Source organism: Microcaecilia unicolor, chromosome 13, assembly GCF_901765095.1.
Source record: "Microcaecilia unicolor chromosome 13, aMicUni1.1, whole genome shotgun sequence".
NCBI classification, from domain to species: domain Eukaryota; kingdom Metazoa; phylum Chordata; class Amphibia; order Gymnophiona; family Siphonopidae; genus Microcaecilia; species Microcaecilia unicolor.
Window position 1 is genome coordinate 49,534,157 of NC_044043.1, and position 17,191 is coordinate 49,551,347.

Here is a 17,191-nt window from a genome sequence, read left to right on the forward strand (position 1 = left end):
TATGGAAGCCTTCAAAAGAAACATGAATATTTTTTGGATTGTTTTTTTAGTTTTTCTTTTAGGTATTGATTGACCCCTGCTCTCTTATTTTCAGAAAATACACGCACACACACACACAAATCTCCAACACAATTCCAGGTTCTCCCTGAGCAAGCATAAAATTAAGCACAATTTAAAATATGCATACCAGAGATTAACCCCCTCCCCTTTTATTTTTTTTTACACAGCCCATTCACTTTGAATGTGTTGTGTCAGCATTACCGCACAGGAAGCCACTAGCAGGCTTTGTAAAAGGGGTGGGGGGTAAGTGCATCTAGGAGTTTTAAACTGGCTAAAGCGACACTGCAAGAAAAAGCTCTAACAGCCTCTATATTCAACAAAACACAGAAGGAAATAATAGAACTTCCAACTAAAATTAAAATTCAGATGATTCAGTAGCATCATTCCACTACTCCTGTTGAATGGGCGTGAAGCAGGATAGTAGTGATAGACTCCAATCTATACAGAATTGGACAGAGCTCAATAGAAGTCCTACACCTTCAGTTCAGCAAATAGATCTTCCAAATAATGGATGTAGAGTAGAATTGGAATGATTCCCCTTACTAGAAACTTGCACCACTATCAGGCATTCTAGAAAGAAAGAGAAAAAAAAACCTGGTATCAAGAAATACCTAGCACCCACCTAGCGTTAACCCTGCAGCCACCTGGAGGTCTGGCTTCAGCATTACTCAGACCCGCCTGCACCTGGGCACGTGCTCTATACTAGTACCTACCCACCGATTGGGTCCCAATTGTCTCCCACTCTCAGGTGATTTCTAGGACACTGGGGCAATGCTCCAGGGGTCCCACAGTTCCTGGAAAGCACCCACAGACCAGGATTCTTAGTCAGTCCAGGACAGCAGAGCTAATAAACTATAGGTTTATTATCACAGAACTTGAACAGAAAAGGTGAAATCAGCAAACAATAACAGGTAACTGAATATTGAACAATTATAAAACTAAACATTTGTTTACTGCCTGAATAGTACCTGGAGAGTTCAGGAAATATAATTGCTCACAGGTTATAAAATATTCACAGGGCCTCAGTGAAGAAATCTCTCTCTCTCTGCTTCCTGGCTGAGACAGGAAAATCTAGTACCTCCTGGTTAGATTTGAATGCCAGAGCCCAGAGCACCAACCTTTGAAAGCAGCTGTCCAACAGTACTGCAAATTGCCTTTCCATAAGCTTAAACTGGAAAAGACAAAGTGTTTCTACAACAGCATTAAAACACAAAACAATCGTCATCTGCTGACCAATTAGGAGACATACACTTCATGAAATAATATAGTTCACAGGCTTAGAAACCCGTTTTCATCACACTTGGAAAATACACATTCAACACATTTATCAAACCTGCCCCACCAAATCAACATTAATAGCTAGTACCCAAACAGGCTACAACTTGGCCTGCAAAAAAGCAGGTAGTGCATGCTTCTTAACTCTCCTGGAGGCACCTAGCCGGTTGGAGTTTCAAGATTACCATTATAAGGGCTGGATTCAGTAAATGACACCAAAAATTAGGCTATATGCTACATAGAAACCGTTCTACTCAAGCAATTCCTGTCCTTTTTTTTAATATATATTTTCAATGCTGTGAACAACAATGTGAACACACTATATTTAGTGGTGATAGAAGTGCTCAGTCAATAACATATCCCTCTGGCTAGTCAACTGGGATGATGACATGTTTCATGGGCATCACTGCACTTCAGCCCTCCCTGCCTCCACAAAACTAGATGTAAAAATGAATGTTGGTATCAAGCAGTAGGTACTTAGCTGTGGGCTGGTGCTTTTATAACTGCTCAGTTGCTCCGTCAATAGCCAGAAGCTGTGGTGCATGTAGAAACGTGAAATTAAAACTCAAACTATTTTTCATCAATGATAGGTCCATCATCAATTCTTATTCCAATTCTCAACACCCATGGTGTTTTGCCGATGCTGGCGTCCTCAGGAGAATCGAGATTCAGCTGGACTTCCCTCCCAATGTAATATTCCCATCTGTAAACAACATAAAAGTTCACTGTAATCCGGATGCCGTTTGGCACCTCTCAAACCCTGCACTGCATTATCAGTACTGAGTTAACGCATTCAATAAATTATCATTCTTCAGCAACAACTAACTTTTAATAAATCCTGATGATGGCATACCTCCAGATGGAACATCCTCCACTTCCAAAGTCCGACCAATGTGACCGCGGCGGCATTACTGCGCTGTTTAAAACTTCACCTGACTTAATGACGTGGGCACTCAGCTGTTCGATTTATGTCAACTGAATTCACTGGGGATATCATCATCAAATTCTTCCCATTACACTAAAAGCTTGGAATTAGGCACCAGAAAGATCCAAGCTGAAATCGCATTCTATAAAGGGTTCTCTGCACTAAGCGCCCTTTGCAAAATAGCACCGATTCCTGCAGCCAACCTTGGGTGCACAGACTTACACAAAATAAAACCTGGTGTAAATCCTGGCATGTGAATTGAGCATGCAGCCCTGGAATTCTATAACATTATGACTGAATTATGAGAATGCCCCTGACTTGCCCATGCCCCTCCCATGGCCACACCTCCTTTTTGGGGGTTCGCAACTTTGTAGAATAGCATGTCGGAGAAGCGCATGTAAATCCAAATAATTGCCAATTAATGCCAATAGTTGGTGTTAATTGGCTTGTTAAGTAATTATGTTGTGCACACATCTGAGGATTGTGCCAAAAATCTGGTGAGCAAATTTTGGGAACCTTTATAGAATCTGGGGGTAAATATGCACATGATATCCACTGAATGTAAATTTATCTATAATGGAGGCAGTTCTATAAGTGGGCACCCCAACACTGCAGTAAGAACCTACTCTATAAAGGCACCTGGTACCTAGATTTAATTTTAGAATATTAGCATAAGCCAGCATCAGTGCATCTTACCTGGCGTAACTGGTCACATAAATGCAGCAGGATGTGCATAACTGACAATGTTCTGTAAGGGGCCCTTTAACTAAGCTACGGTAAAAAGGGTGGCAGCTGTTTTTGCTGCGCGCCAGGGCCATTTTAACTGCAGCAGGTAAAAAGCCTGAAAAAAATACATGGCCATGCGGTAAGCTTGCTCTTACTGTGTGGCTGTGGGGGGGGGGGGGGGGGGGGGGAGTGGTAGGGGCTCCTGCACTACCCTGGTGCTCTTTTTTTTAAATCCAGCAGCACTGGGAATACTGCGCAGTACAGGTGGAACTACTGTCAGCGGCCACATTTCCACACAGCAACTCTTTGGTGAAAGGGCCCCTAACTTACATTCATATGTGGGAGCCTCACCCATGTCATGTTGTTTGTCCCCATTGCAGTTACATGCACCATTACAGAATAGCGCATGGGCACCCAGTTGGCAATTTTGCAGTAAGTGGGCACTTGTGTGCATAAGTGCTAGTATTCTGTACAGTTGTACGTGCAAAGGGTGTGTAAATGCAAGCACCCAGTTATAGAATTGCCATTCACATGCAAATGTAATGATGCATATTCATGATAATAATCCTGAAAACCTGACTAGTTAAATATACTTCCATGAGACAGTTGAAGCACTGCCCTAGAACATCAATATACTTCCTATTGGAAGATGCAGATTGAAAATCAGAACAGCTTACTTAACCTGCTACAAACTACACACTAGCAGAATACCTGATCTGGCACACATGTGAAGCACACACAGTCACCAAATACAGAATAAGTACCCACAGACAACATTCATATACAAACGGAACTGGAAACTTCAAGAAACCGGAGTGCATGGACTGCAATACTGGAGAAACAGAAACATTTCCTCATGCACTATGCAAAATACAAAGACTTCAGAGATATATATTAACCAGAGCTGACAGAGAAAATTAAAAGCTTCCACAAAAGAATGAGCTGGAAAATTTCTATAATTGTAGGTGTATAAGGAGAAACAGCAACTCTAACAGCAAAACATTATTTGAGTCAATATTTTATGAAATTCCATTTTTATTTAAATTTTGTGTCAACTCCAATTTCACACCTTTACAACCAGCAATGCAAGTCTAAAACAACACGTTAAACAGCTTATGCCCCTCCCCCACCTATTTATCTCTCCTGTTCCTCCCAAGCTCTCCTTACCCCAAGGAGAATCATAAATTCTTCCCATTACACTAAAAGTCTCAGCATATTTAGTAACATGCTTCTTAATTTGGGGGTCAATGACTTCAGGGAAGGCGTCCAAATTTGTATGAACTATTTAATCTTCTCTCCTTTTCAACTAACCGATGTACACTCCATGCACAATAACTGATGCATTTGATTTCTCCAAAGCATTAATGTTGGTGGTTCTTTCTGAATCCAGTGCAGGAGAATATATCTCTTCGCTATTAAACATGCCTTGCAGACAAACAAATAACTACTCCTGGTTTAACTAAATCTAATTGGGTCAGTATTTAAATGGGACATCCAACAACGTCCTACTATATATATACATGTGTAATTTTTGCAGATTTTCAGCAGTAGTGTATGCCAGTGTTTCCCATCTTGCCAGTCAGGTTTTCAGGATATCCACAATGAATATGCATTAACTTGATTTGCATACACTGCATTATATGCAAATCTCTTTCATGCATATTCATTGTACATATCCTGAAAACCTGACTGGCAAGAGGGTACTCCAGGACTGGACTTGGGAAACACTGCTGTATGCCACTGAAAATATGTGCCTACGTTTGCACATACAGTAGTTATGTTCATATGCTATCCCCCAGATTCTATATATGGTGCCCTCAGTTGCGTGTGTCCAGTTTGCACACATAATTTGAGTAATAAGCTAATTAGCACTGATAATTGGGCATTATCTATTATTGTCATTATTGGGCAACAATTTGGATTTGTGTGTGCATCTTGCTGAACGGTAGTCTATAAAGATGCGCATGCAAATCGTTTAGTGTGTAACTTTAGGGGGCATGGCCATGGAAAGGGCATGGGCGGGTCAGGGGCGTTCACTAAAGACACACAGTATTATAGTATTGGGGGGATCCGCGCCTAAGTTACACACAAGGGTTTATACCAGGTTTCAGTTGGTGTAATTCCTAGAGCCCAAAGTTTTGGGTGCAGATGCCAGCATAACATGCTGTTTTGTCAATGGCACCCAACTCATTTATAGAATAGCACTTGGCGTGCATTGTTTTTTTCAGGGCCCAAATTTGGGCACCATTTACTGGATCTAGTCCCATATGCATGTGCTTGCATATTGGTACCTATAACACAAACGCTTATACATTTGGCCCAGATGCTCCACGTTATTCCTGGTTTTTGCCACATTCAGGCCAAATGCATAAGTTTGAGGTGTAGGAATCCAGTATTGGCACCGCTCATATAGGATATATGCATAATGGGCAACATTCCCAGAACCCCCCCCCCCCCCTGCCTATTTCTCTCAATGTCATTTTAGAAGCCTTTTGTGTTCTGGAAAGTGTATATTCCACACCTACTGTTCAACTACATACCAGCTTGCATCCCACATATTTTTACATATGATCTAATTGTATAAGGGTCCATTTACATGTAATAATGGTTTATAAAATTATCCTCAAAAGAGCTACTTTTATCACAGGTCATGTAAGTGCCTATTTTAAGATTATTTTATAAAGACACATAGATGTCTATGTATCACTATTAAATTGCACAAATTGCAGCTAAAATGAAAGTTCAGATTTTTTTACCTGCTCAGGAGCAGGTGTAAATGCTTGCACATATTTTATTAATTACTCGTGTAAACTGCAACTTTACTTGTGTTCTGCTCATAATCCACCCTTGCACATGCATAAACTCAAGTCACATAAAAATACATGCATTCTTGTCATGCACATAACTTTTACACAGAAAGAAACATAATAAGTGGTATTTTGTGCACATTTACTGCCATATATGCACATATGAGTGGAGGAGTGGCCTAGTGGTTAGGGTGGTGGACTTTGGTCCTGAGGAACTGAGTTCGATTCCCACTTCAGGCACAGGCAGCTCCTTGTGACTCTGAGCAAGTCACTTAACCCTCCATTGCCCCATGTAAGCCGCATTGAGCCTGCCATGAGTGGGAAAGTGCGGGATACAAATGTAACAAAAATAAAATAGATACTATTGGAGATTCTACATGGAATGTTGCTACTATTGGACATTCTACATGGAATGTTGCTATTCCACTACATTCCATGTAGAAGGCTGCGCAGGCTTCTGTTTCTGTGAGTCTGACGTCCTGCACGTACGTGCAGGACGTCAGACTCACAGAAGCAGAAGCCTGCGCGGCCACATTGGTGATCTGCAAGGGCCGACTTCTACATGGAATGATGCTAGTGGAATAGCAACGTTCCATGTAGAATCTCAAATAGTAGCAGCAGTGGAGGAGTGGCCTAGTGGTTAGGGTGGTGGACTTTGGTCCTGGGGAACTGAGGAACTGAGTTCGATTCCCACTTCAGGCACAGGCAGCTCCTTGTGACTCTGGGCAAGTCACTTAACCCTCCATTGCCCCAGGTACAAATAAGTACCTGTATATGTAAGCCGCATTGAGCCTGCCATGAGTGGGAAAGCGCGGGGTACAAATATAACAAAATAAAAAAATACCCCAAAAATGGGAAAACCATTTGTAGATTAAGTACTGACTTGTTTAAGAAGGCAATACCATAAACAACCATCCTAATCATTAATAATAAGACTGATCATGAACCAGACAGAACCAATCTCTTAACACTTGTTACAGTCTAAGCTATATGTGATACCATAATGTATTCTTTTCTACAATGTATGTACCATAATGCATTCTTCTTAACAATGTATATACGCACCTTAATGCAATACCATTTGTAATTCTGTCAACCGGAAATGGCAATCGCCACCACGGTAAATGTAAGCCACATTGAGCCTGCAAATTGGTGGGAAAATGTGGGATACAAATGCTACAAATAAATAAATAAATAATGATCTTGATTGGCTGTTCTTAGAAGCAGGACACTGAACTTGATGACCCTTTAGTTGACTTCCGGTGGAGCTGAAAAACAGCATGGCCGCCATGAGGAGAGCTCCTTAGAGCCCCGATCGTGGCCCCCAGGTCCGCGAAAGTGGGACCCTCTCCCGGTGGGATATATCAACGGCAGAAGCTGACGGGAGTGCACAAGCGTGAGCAGCACAAATAAAAACGCCCGGACAGAGCGGGGAGAGCAGCGAGAGTGCCCACATCGCGGCGCGATTCAAGATGGCATGGTGAGGGACACGAGACAGGGGCTGGCAGTGAGCAGAGAAGAGAGCTCCTGAGGTGCCCTGGACGCTGGGAGGAGAAGAGCCGTGGCGGGAGCAGCGGAGGCTGGTGAGTGGAGAGAGAGCAAGATCTCCAATGCATCCCCCCCTCCCCCGTTCCAGAAGAGACAGCTAATTGCAGAGGCAGCTGGGGAACCCTGCAGAGGACAGAGGTGAAGTGGTGAAGATCTGGATCAGGGGAGGAGAGGGAGAGGTGGGGAGAATGCCTCACCGGTAGTGCGCTGCAACTAAAAGGGGCAGAAGATACATCTTGGGGCACTGGGGGAGAAAGTGTATTGCAGTGAAAAACAGCACTAGTTGAGGGAGAAGAGCCCCCCCCCCCCATGGACGGAGAGGAAGTCGAGCTTAAGCTACTGGAGCAGCAACTAAATATGGACTTCTGGTAATTGGATAACATAAAACAGCTCTAGAAGGCTGGAGTGGAGGGCTGAATAGGGAGTGAGAGAGAAACATGAACTATAATTAAATCATAATCTATCAGCAGAGGGGACAGTACCCCAGTTGATACCTGGGGTGGACATAAGTCAACATACCGCACGGAGCGGTGAGAAGGACAAAGAGCACTGTCATCCGGATACCAGAGACTTTTAAAGTAAGCTTGGAGTAAAGAGACACAAAGGATGCTACCGAAAAACAGTCTAGAAAAATTCCGGTATGCAGCAGATCAGGCGGGGAAGGCGAAGCAGGAGGTGGCAGGAACTACTCAGGAAGTAGAAAAAATGCTCACGATTCTCTCAGACTCAGAAGATGACACCCACAGAGAGATGGGTGAGAATAATGAAAAAATCACCGAAGCAGATGTGGTGGGATGGTTCAAGGAGCTGAAGTCAGAACTGGAATGGTTCCGAAAAGATACCAATGTACACTCAGAGAGATCCGGACAGAGATTAGAGACATGGGGACTCGGGTGGAAGAAATAGAGAAGATGGAAACAGTACAGGCCGAAGCTCGGAGTAAAAATAGAGTCCCAAAAACCAGCACGGGAGCAACAACCACCGGAGAATGAGGAGCCAAGAGCAGACTTGGCATGGCAGATGGCAACCACCAAAGGGAAGAGACCTGCTATAAGCGCCTCCTGATGTCCTAAAAGAGCGAGAGAGTTGATAGACTGGATGTGTATGATATGAACTATGTTCAGGTTGAATGTTAGGTAGTGAGTTGATTCATGGTGGGGGATGTTCTGTGGGGGGGGGGAGGGGAAGGGAGGTGAGACACATATTCAATAAGCTAAAAAGAGGGGAGGCAGGGGAGGTGGGGGGGGACAGAGGTTTGGGGGGTATGGGGGCCCGGGGGGCAAGAGCGGAGTGTCCTTTCTAATCGTCGGACTCAGAAGTGTCCGGAGTAAGGGAAGGAAAGGGGGGGGAGGGATTTAGAAGGGAGGGGGGAGGGAAGGAAGGGGGGAATTCCTGGAGGGGGGAAGGGACAGGGGAAGGAATGAAGATTGGTCAATGGGCTCAACAACCCTGGGAAAAGAGCAAGGGTAATGAAAGAATTAAATAGGTTGAGATGGGAAGTGGCGATGCTGCAGGAGACTCACTTAAGAGCCAGGGATGGACATTTGTTACGGGGGGGGGGGGTGGAGTAAGCTCTATTGAGCAGGGACTGTCTCTGTGTATCAGGTGTTCAGCGCTGCATGCGTCTGGTAGCGCTATACAAATGCTAATAATAAAAGGTATAAAGGGGTAGTGACACACCAAGCCACAGGGGGGAGGAAAGTGGGGGGAGTGGCCATACTGATAGGACAGACAAGCGGGATGCTTATTGAAAATGAATTCAAAGATACAACAGGGAGATGTGTGGCTATAAGAGGTCGGATACAGGGGAAGGAGGTAACTGATCAACATTTATGCCCTTAACACGGGACAAGGGGAGTTTTTTCAGACTTTGTGGGAAGAGATTCAAGGATTCATAAGGGGACAGGTGATAGTGGGAGGAGATCTCAATATAGCTCCAGATGCGCGGTTAGACCATTCGGGAGGAGGGGGGATATCAATTGAGCTCGGGGAGAAAGGCACTGCAGAAATTGTTGAGACAGGTGGAGTTGGTGGATAGCTGGAGGGTGGTACATGGTATGCAATGGGGATACACTTTCTACTCCCATGCAGCTAGCTCCTATATGAGGATAGATGGGTTGTGGGTGCATCGTAACTGTGTGCAGATGATAACAGAGGCAGAAATAGAATCTATCCACATTTCAGACCATGCGCCTGTATGGCTTAGATTACAGGGATGGGGTTATGGGGCAAGAAACACAACCTGGAAACTGAATGAATCTCTCTTGGGGGAGGAGCAGGTGAGGGAGGAGGTGCAGGCATATTGGAAAATCAATGACACAGGAGAAGTGAGGGATGGGATCTTGTGGGATGCAATGAAGGTAGTGGTGAGGGGAGTATTGATAAAATGGGGAGCGAGAAAGAAATGAGAGAAGGGGCAGGCGATGATGGTGTTGAGAATGAGAATGAATAAATTAGAAAAGACCCACCAGAGAAATCAGTCAGCAAGGGTATGGGCTGAACTTAAAAAGATTAGGGGGGAGATGGACCAGGCGCAGATGGCGGAGATTGAATATATGAGAACGCGCCTTCGTCAGCAGTATTTCGAATTTGCTAACAAATCAAGCTCTATGCTGGCCAGATGTTTGAGGGCTAGGAGGGGCAAGTCAGTGATACAGAAAATAAGAGATGAGAAGGGAGGGTGGCTGTATACTGATCAGGAAATAGTAACATAGTAGATGATGGCAGAAAAAGACATGCACGTTCCACCCAGTCTGCCCAACAAGATAAACTCACATGTGCCATTTTTTGTGTATACCTTACCTTGATTTGTACCTGTCTTTTTCAGGGCACAGACCGTATAAGTCTGCCCAGCACTATCCCCACCTCCCAACCACCAGCCCTGCCTCCCACCACCGGCTAAGCTTCTGGGGATCCCTTCCTTCTGAGCAGGATTCCTTTATGTTTATCCCACGCATGTTTGAATTCCGTTACCGTTTTGCTCTCCACCACCTCCCGCGGGAGGGCATTCCAAGCATCCACCACTCTCTCTGTGAAAAAATACTTTCTTACATTTTTCTTGAGTCTGCCCCCCATCAATATCATTTCATGTCCTCTCGTTCTACCGCCTTCCCATCTCTGGAAAAGGTTCGTTTGCGAATTCATACCTTTCAAATATTTGAACGTCTGTATCATATCACCCCTGTTTCTCCTTTCCTCCAGGGTATACATGTGTACATGTGTATAGAAAAAGGATTTCTACAGTATTATAAGGAATTGTATACAGCAGCAGAAGGGGAACAGCGGGAGAATATAGTTCAATACCTGAGTCAGATCCCCCTGCATAAATTGAGCGAGGAGGAGAGTCAGAGGATGATGACCCTTTAGTCTGATCCAGTAGTGCAGTTCTTATTATAATGAGAATCAGTCCATTCATTGCTTGTTTAGCCACCAGGAGGTGCTCTCTGTCCACACACTGGCCAGCACTATTTACCTGTCATTATGTGAAATAAACTTCTCCAACCTTTATTCTTCAGCCTCCCCCTGCCTACAGTCACTTCCTTCTATTCACAGCCCTCCTATACGCCTCCTTTTTCCTGCCTGTGTTCATTCCCATGTCTAGTCTTTGTGAATTACTAGCTATCCATCTTCCCCTGCCTTTGTCTATTTTTCTTTTCTTTAAAAGTTTGAGTGTGTTTATTATCAATCCTACATTTATACCATTCGATGTAGATACATCATGCTGATTTTAGGGGTGACAGCAGGGCAGTTGTCACCTCACCCAGGTCAACCTGAACAGTGATCCAGTCCTTGTTTGCCTCATTCTAGGTGTAGAGATTTGAGTAATTGCAGCAAATCTGTGTGCAGTGGAGCAAGACCAGAACCACACACATCAGTTTGCTTAGGGGCGACATGGCTGAGGTAGTAAATTAACTAAAAGAAGACTTTATACTTCTAATTTTTATACCTTAATCTGTTGTACAGAAATTAATAGTAACTGTTTAATAACTCTATCTAGTGTTCCTTGCATGCTGTATCATTTTTTTTCAAAGACTAATTGCATTGTATAACTCATTCACTTCATGAAAAACCATAAAATACACTGGAACCTAAGGGGGTAATATTTGGCAAGTTTTTAAGCCACTGACTGCTGCAGGCTGAAATGAACTGGGATCACCAACATTGAATATCCAGGTCACAGCGGACACGCAGAAGCTAATTATGTACTGGTTGATATTCAGATTTGCCAAATCTCTGCACACGGTCTGTCCCTAAATGGACAGTGCCGTGGTGCTCAGAGTATCAACTCCTGATGGCGCTACAAAAATAAATGTAGTGCCGGCTATGATGATGCACTGGGGGTAGGAAGTACTGCTGGGCTGCTGCGGTAGCCTGGTCGTACTTCCTTTTTAGTGAGCGGTAAGCCCGTGTTGGGCTGACCGTTGCTTTTTTAAAGGGGTCCTAAGTGCCATTTAACCCTACCTGATTAAATAGCTTTGAATAATGGCACCCTAAAATGTTATCATAAAATAAAAGATACAATGGCTGTAGTTCTGTGTACATGATCTGAAAATGGCCATAGCATGTTATACCATGGCACTTGGCAGGTAGTTACACAGAGGTACAGTGAGTCCTTTCCCCAGAAAGCTTACGATTTGAGCAGTCAACGTAGTAACTAAAATGCATTGACACTGGCCACAACTGCATGTTAATTACTTTGTGTTCGCAGCCCTTGTTTCTTTATTCATATTTGCTGAAATCGCCTTTTTTTTTTTTTTACAAAGCAAATCAAGGTGATGTAATGAGCTGCTTTACATAGTGTATCCTACTTCATTAGATAAGGCGAAAATTTAAATTAGAATAAATGAGCATAGGTTGTTGCATTAAAACTATCATAGTAAAATTAGCTTGCATTAAATGTGCATGAACTAAGTTGCACACTCGTAACAGTGCTTTCAGTGTTTGCATATTATATGTTGGGCTGTAGGTGGCCACCTAAGGTAATGGGTGTTAAATAAATTGCCCAAGACAACAGGAAGCAGCAGCAGCAGCAGCACAATTTGAACTAAGGTCATCTGGTTCCCAACCCATTATTCTAGCCACTAGGGCATAGCTGGTTTTCCAATAGAAGTAAGCAAAGCAGGAATTCACTACTTGAAGTGCGTAGGAAATTTTCATATTGGACTAAAAATACAAATATTGTACATCTTAGCTTTTTCTAGCTATTTTCTTATGTATATCACAGAAGACCAGCATAAAGAGTTCATGAAAGGAGATGCTGTCTAAAACCTCAGTACTAGGAAACTTGGTTTTATGTCTTATACTGGTATCTCTATTTATCTCAAGAACTTTACTCTCTGAAGCCAAAGGAATCTTGGTAAGGGACCACATCAGAGAACAAGCCTGTATCGGGGAGAATTACCAAAACAATGCCTTACAATTTTTTTTTAATAGCACTCCTGGTGCTGGGTTCACTGTATTACAGTGCACCATCATCTCTTTCCTCCCTCCACCAACATCAACTTCCCTCCTTCCCACAACCCTGACATTATCCCCCTCCCAAATCTTGGCATCAGCATCACTTTCTCTCACCTGCATCATCTTCCTTTCTCTTCTAACACTCTGGCATCAGTGCTTTAACTCAACCTCTGGATGGCCTTCTGCGGCAAAAGGAATGACTAGAGCAGTGCTTCGTACCTGCTGCTGCAGCCACCACCTCCTCTGCCAGCTTCCTTTTGAAATTGGAACCACCTGGGACCCAATAATCATGCGATACCCACTGAAATTCAAACTTCCAAAAGAAGGCAGCAGTAGTAAGGAATGTGTCTTGCTAATTCCCCCTGCTGGCAAGAGATTATGGCACCAGCAACCAAAGGAAAATGTGCCATTGGAGGAGGCACTGACCCAATGACTTTTCCCTGTGCAGGCAGCCAGATTTTCATAGTACACCTAAAGTTACCCTGCAACAAACTGGTTGTAAACCTCTGAAATAGGCCCTGGATTACTAAGGCTTTTCTCCCGCTGCATTTCAAGGGGGAAAGGTTTAGGAAATCATCCCCTAAGAGACTAAGCAGGAACGGCTGAATCCAGGTCTTGGGTTTTGTTCCGGTGTAGTAATATAAATGCCAGCGTGGTCCCTCAAGTTTGCCCATCAAGGTAGGCAGAGTTGTACCTGTTGCTCTTTGCAGAACATGCAGGTTACCTCCTCTGTGCCTTTGTTTAGGATTGTACCTACTGCTCCATGCATGTTCCATTTGTTTTCCTTGGATCCTGTTCTCTTGCTCTGTATTTATCCCTTGAGTTTTTTTAATTGTCATTGGTTTTTATCCCATCTACCCTTTCAGTGAAAAAGTATTTCCTGATGTTGCTTTTAAGCTTACCTCTTTACAGTTTTATTTCATATTCTAAGCTCCTCTGTGTTTGAAAAGTATTCAGTTTTATATTAATACGTTTCAGTATTTAAATATCTGTATCGTAGCTCCCCGTTCCTTTTCTTCTCCAGGGAATACATACCATTTTGGTCATCTTCCTCTGAAGTGCTTCAAGTCTTTTTATATCCTTAGCAAAATACGACTTCCAAAACTGAACTCAGTGCTCCAAGTGTGGCCTTACCAATGACATACACAAGGGCATTATCGTCTCCTTTTGCCGGTTATACTAGCTTTGGCCACTGCCTTGTCACGTTGTTTCACCACCTTGAGATTTTCAGACACCATCAGAGAAAAAAGAATTTTAAAAGTCCTTGAATATGACAGGAATTAAACAGGCAGGTTTCCTCAACCTATACCAACGGCCCAGAACTAAAGGATCATGACAAAAATCAGCTTGTAGGAGAGGGTTGTGGTTGGAACATTTTGATTGAAACAATAAATTACAAAGTGCTACAGCTCTCTCTGTGTGCCAAATTTGATAAAACACTTTTACTAAGCCTACTACTAAAATTTAAAATACAACAATTCAGTACTTTAATTCTTACATCAACTTGCAATGACTTGTAGGATTTTGCCCACTTAGAATACTTTTTTTTTTACCAAGTTCTTTTTTTCATCTGTTGCTTTGATTAATACACTAATTCATATGAAAAGTAGACAACATGACACTAAATATAAATACTCAACCTTGCTGCCCACAAATGTAAGTAGGGGGAATCTGAAAAGTATTAATACTAAAAGTCTATTTAAGCAGAAGCTTGAAAGTAAAAGGCATAAGGAAATGACATCAAGGAGTTAAAATAAAGAAATCTGACACACCAGATTCAAAGGATTTCTAGAACTAGTATCACGTAGTTCAGGTAGCACCTCAACCAGTAAAGCCAGACTATATCATAAATGACATTAATTTAAGAGCAATGCTGAAGTTATATACATGCCCAGAAAAATGTCCACATTAATGCAGGGCACAAGTAATCCATTTGATATACTGCCTTTCTGTGGTACAAGCAAAGCAATTTTCATATATTACATACAGGTGCGTTCTCTGAAGCTAGCGTGCTCACAGTCTAAGTTTTTGTATATTAAGATATGTTGAGTAACTAGGTGAAAAGTTGCTTTTTGGCCAAGACCAAGTGCAAGATCTGAGTAATGAGCTGAGGATGGTCCTTTGGTGCAGACTGAAATCCTGTACACCAGGAACAAGAAACTGGATGATTTTAGCCAAACTTCCCATAAAAATGATGATAGTTCTTGGGACTACTTTGAAAAACATTCTTAGCAAAGCTGTAAGAAAATTTATCAGCAGAATTGTTTGTAGGATAGTATGCACCAGTGCTGAGGATGGGTTCAAAGGGGGTGGGGGGGGGGACTTTGTCTCACTCACATTTTTAGTGAGTTATTAATCAGAGGACACCTTAAACCACAACTGAGCTAGATAGTGATTTTTGATAGAAATGATTTCTGGATTTAGCCAATGATCCTTATCATTTTTACTGCAACTTGTGAGCAGGGATACTTCAACCATTTATGGGACCCTGGGCAAACATTTGTCATTAGGTCCCTTTTATTTTTTTTTATAGACAGCCTCACCCCAATCATTTATCCAGTAAATACTGAATCACCTCCCAAGGCATAATTGTCTTTACTATAACACAGCAAAAATAATTAATCTTGTGATATAAATGTACCCAATGTAAAGATGTCAAACAACCAGTACAAACATACCATGAAGCATTAAGCATTTCACTTACCCCTATTGCGCCCCATCCTTATGAAGCTACCCTACTTTCACTGCATATACTCTGCATATGTGTCAACATCCCTATTACTAATGTAAGCCACAATGAACCAATTTAAGTTGGAATATTGTGTTGTATAAATGTTATTATAAATAAATAAGTTTGGGGTCTATACAGGATAGGATAGAAACTCCATTATAAACCCTGCAGATTCAGTTCCGTAAACACATTCGCCATTCAGAGAAATTTCCCACTAGGGAGTGTGGAAGTGACATCACAGGCTGGGATGAATGTGTAGTAAAGGAGTTCCTGTTGAACCGTGGCTTTAAAAGCTATAATTAAAACATCTCAAGTGAATCCAGAAGCCAATCTGGCACAGTGATAAAGAATGGAGGAGAGGTGACAACAGGCAAATGTCTTCCAAACAAATTCACTTACCCGAAAGGGAAAGAAAACTGTGGAACATGGCAAGATGGCGGCATGAGAAGCCACAAGGCGAGAGAAGAGAGGATAATGAAAGACAAACTGAGAGTGGTTTTTGGAAATAAAAGTTGAATTTGGAGCAGTGAAACAGGGTATTCTGTCATAAGTACATAAGTATTGCCATACTGGGGAAGACCAAAGGTCGATCAAGCCCAGCATCCTGTTTCCAACAGTGGCAAATCCAGGTCACAAATACCTGGCAAGATCCCAGGTTTGGATGTGACTCTGATATAATCTTCCCTGACCCACCGCGTGGAAGAGGTAGAGGAGCACCCGGACAAGCAGAATAATTAGCTAGTACATGTTTATAAAGGAGTTAGGACACTAGAGCAGAATAATCAGAAACTGTTAAGACAAAGTTGAGGGCCTTGACAAATAGGTAATGGACTGGAGGGTGCCAGAGATGAAAGAATATAAGGACTGTATGACAGCCACAAGAATTTGCATTTGGAGTGGAGGAGTGGCCTAGTGGTTAGGGTGGTGGACTTTGGTCCTGAGGAACTGAGTTCGATTCCCACTTCAGGCACAGGCAGCTCCTTGTGACTCTGGGCAAGTCACTTAATTCTCCATTGCCCCAGGTACAAATAAGTACCTGTTTACAATATGTAAGCCGCATTGAGCCTGCCATGAGTGGGAAAGCGCGGGGTACAAATAAATAAATATGCTAGTTTTGTGCGAGCAGGATGTTACCCACCCCCCTCCCCCCTCCCAGGTAAGCCAGGATAGAGAACAAGGTGCCTCAAGTGCTCCAAATGCAAATTTGGACTGAAAGTGGAAGAGTATAATAATTGATATGGATTTCTTCCCTGGGAATTTGCAGAAGAGGAAGGATATCAAAAATGTTACAGCCCAGTTGAGGATTGAAAACATTACATACATGTAGCTGTTTCTATTTGGGATAGCAGTCATGATATACTGCGCTTGGAATTGGGAGGATACTACCAAAGCACTACAGGAAGTTGGTATCAAGGGCATGGAAATACTGCACTTAGGAGAAGACCACCAAGAGAATTGATTAAATGGAAGAATATCTCCAAGAAGGGACATAGTCTACACTGGATACCAATTCTAAAAAGCAGTACCCAACCATCTACTGATTGAGTTGCTGGTTGACCATGTGTGCAGACAAGCAGAAGGCATTTGGACTTATTTGAGACTAAGACTTCCATAAACTTGAACTATAGTGTGTGCTATCTAGAAGCATGGGGGACAAATGTC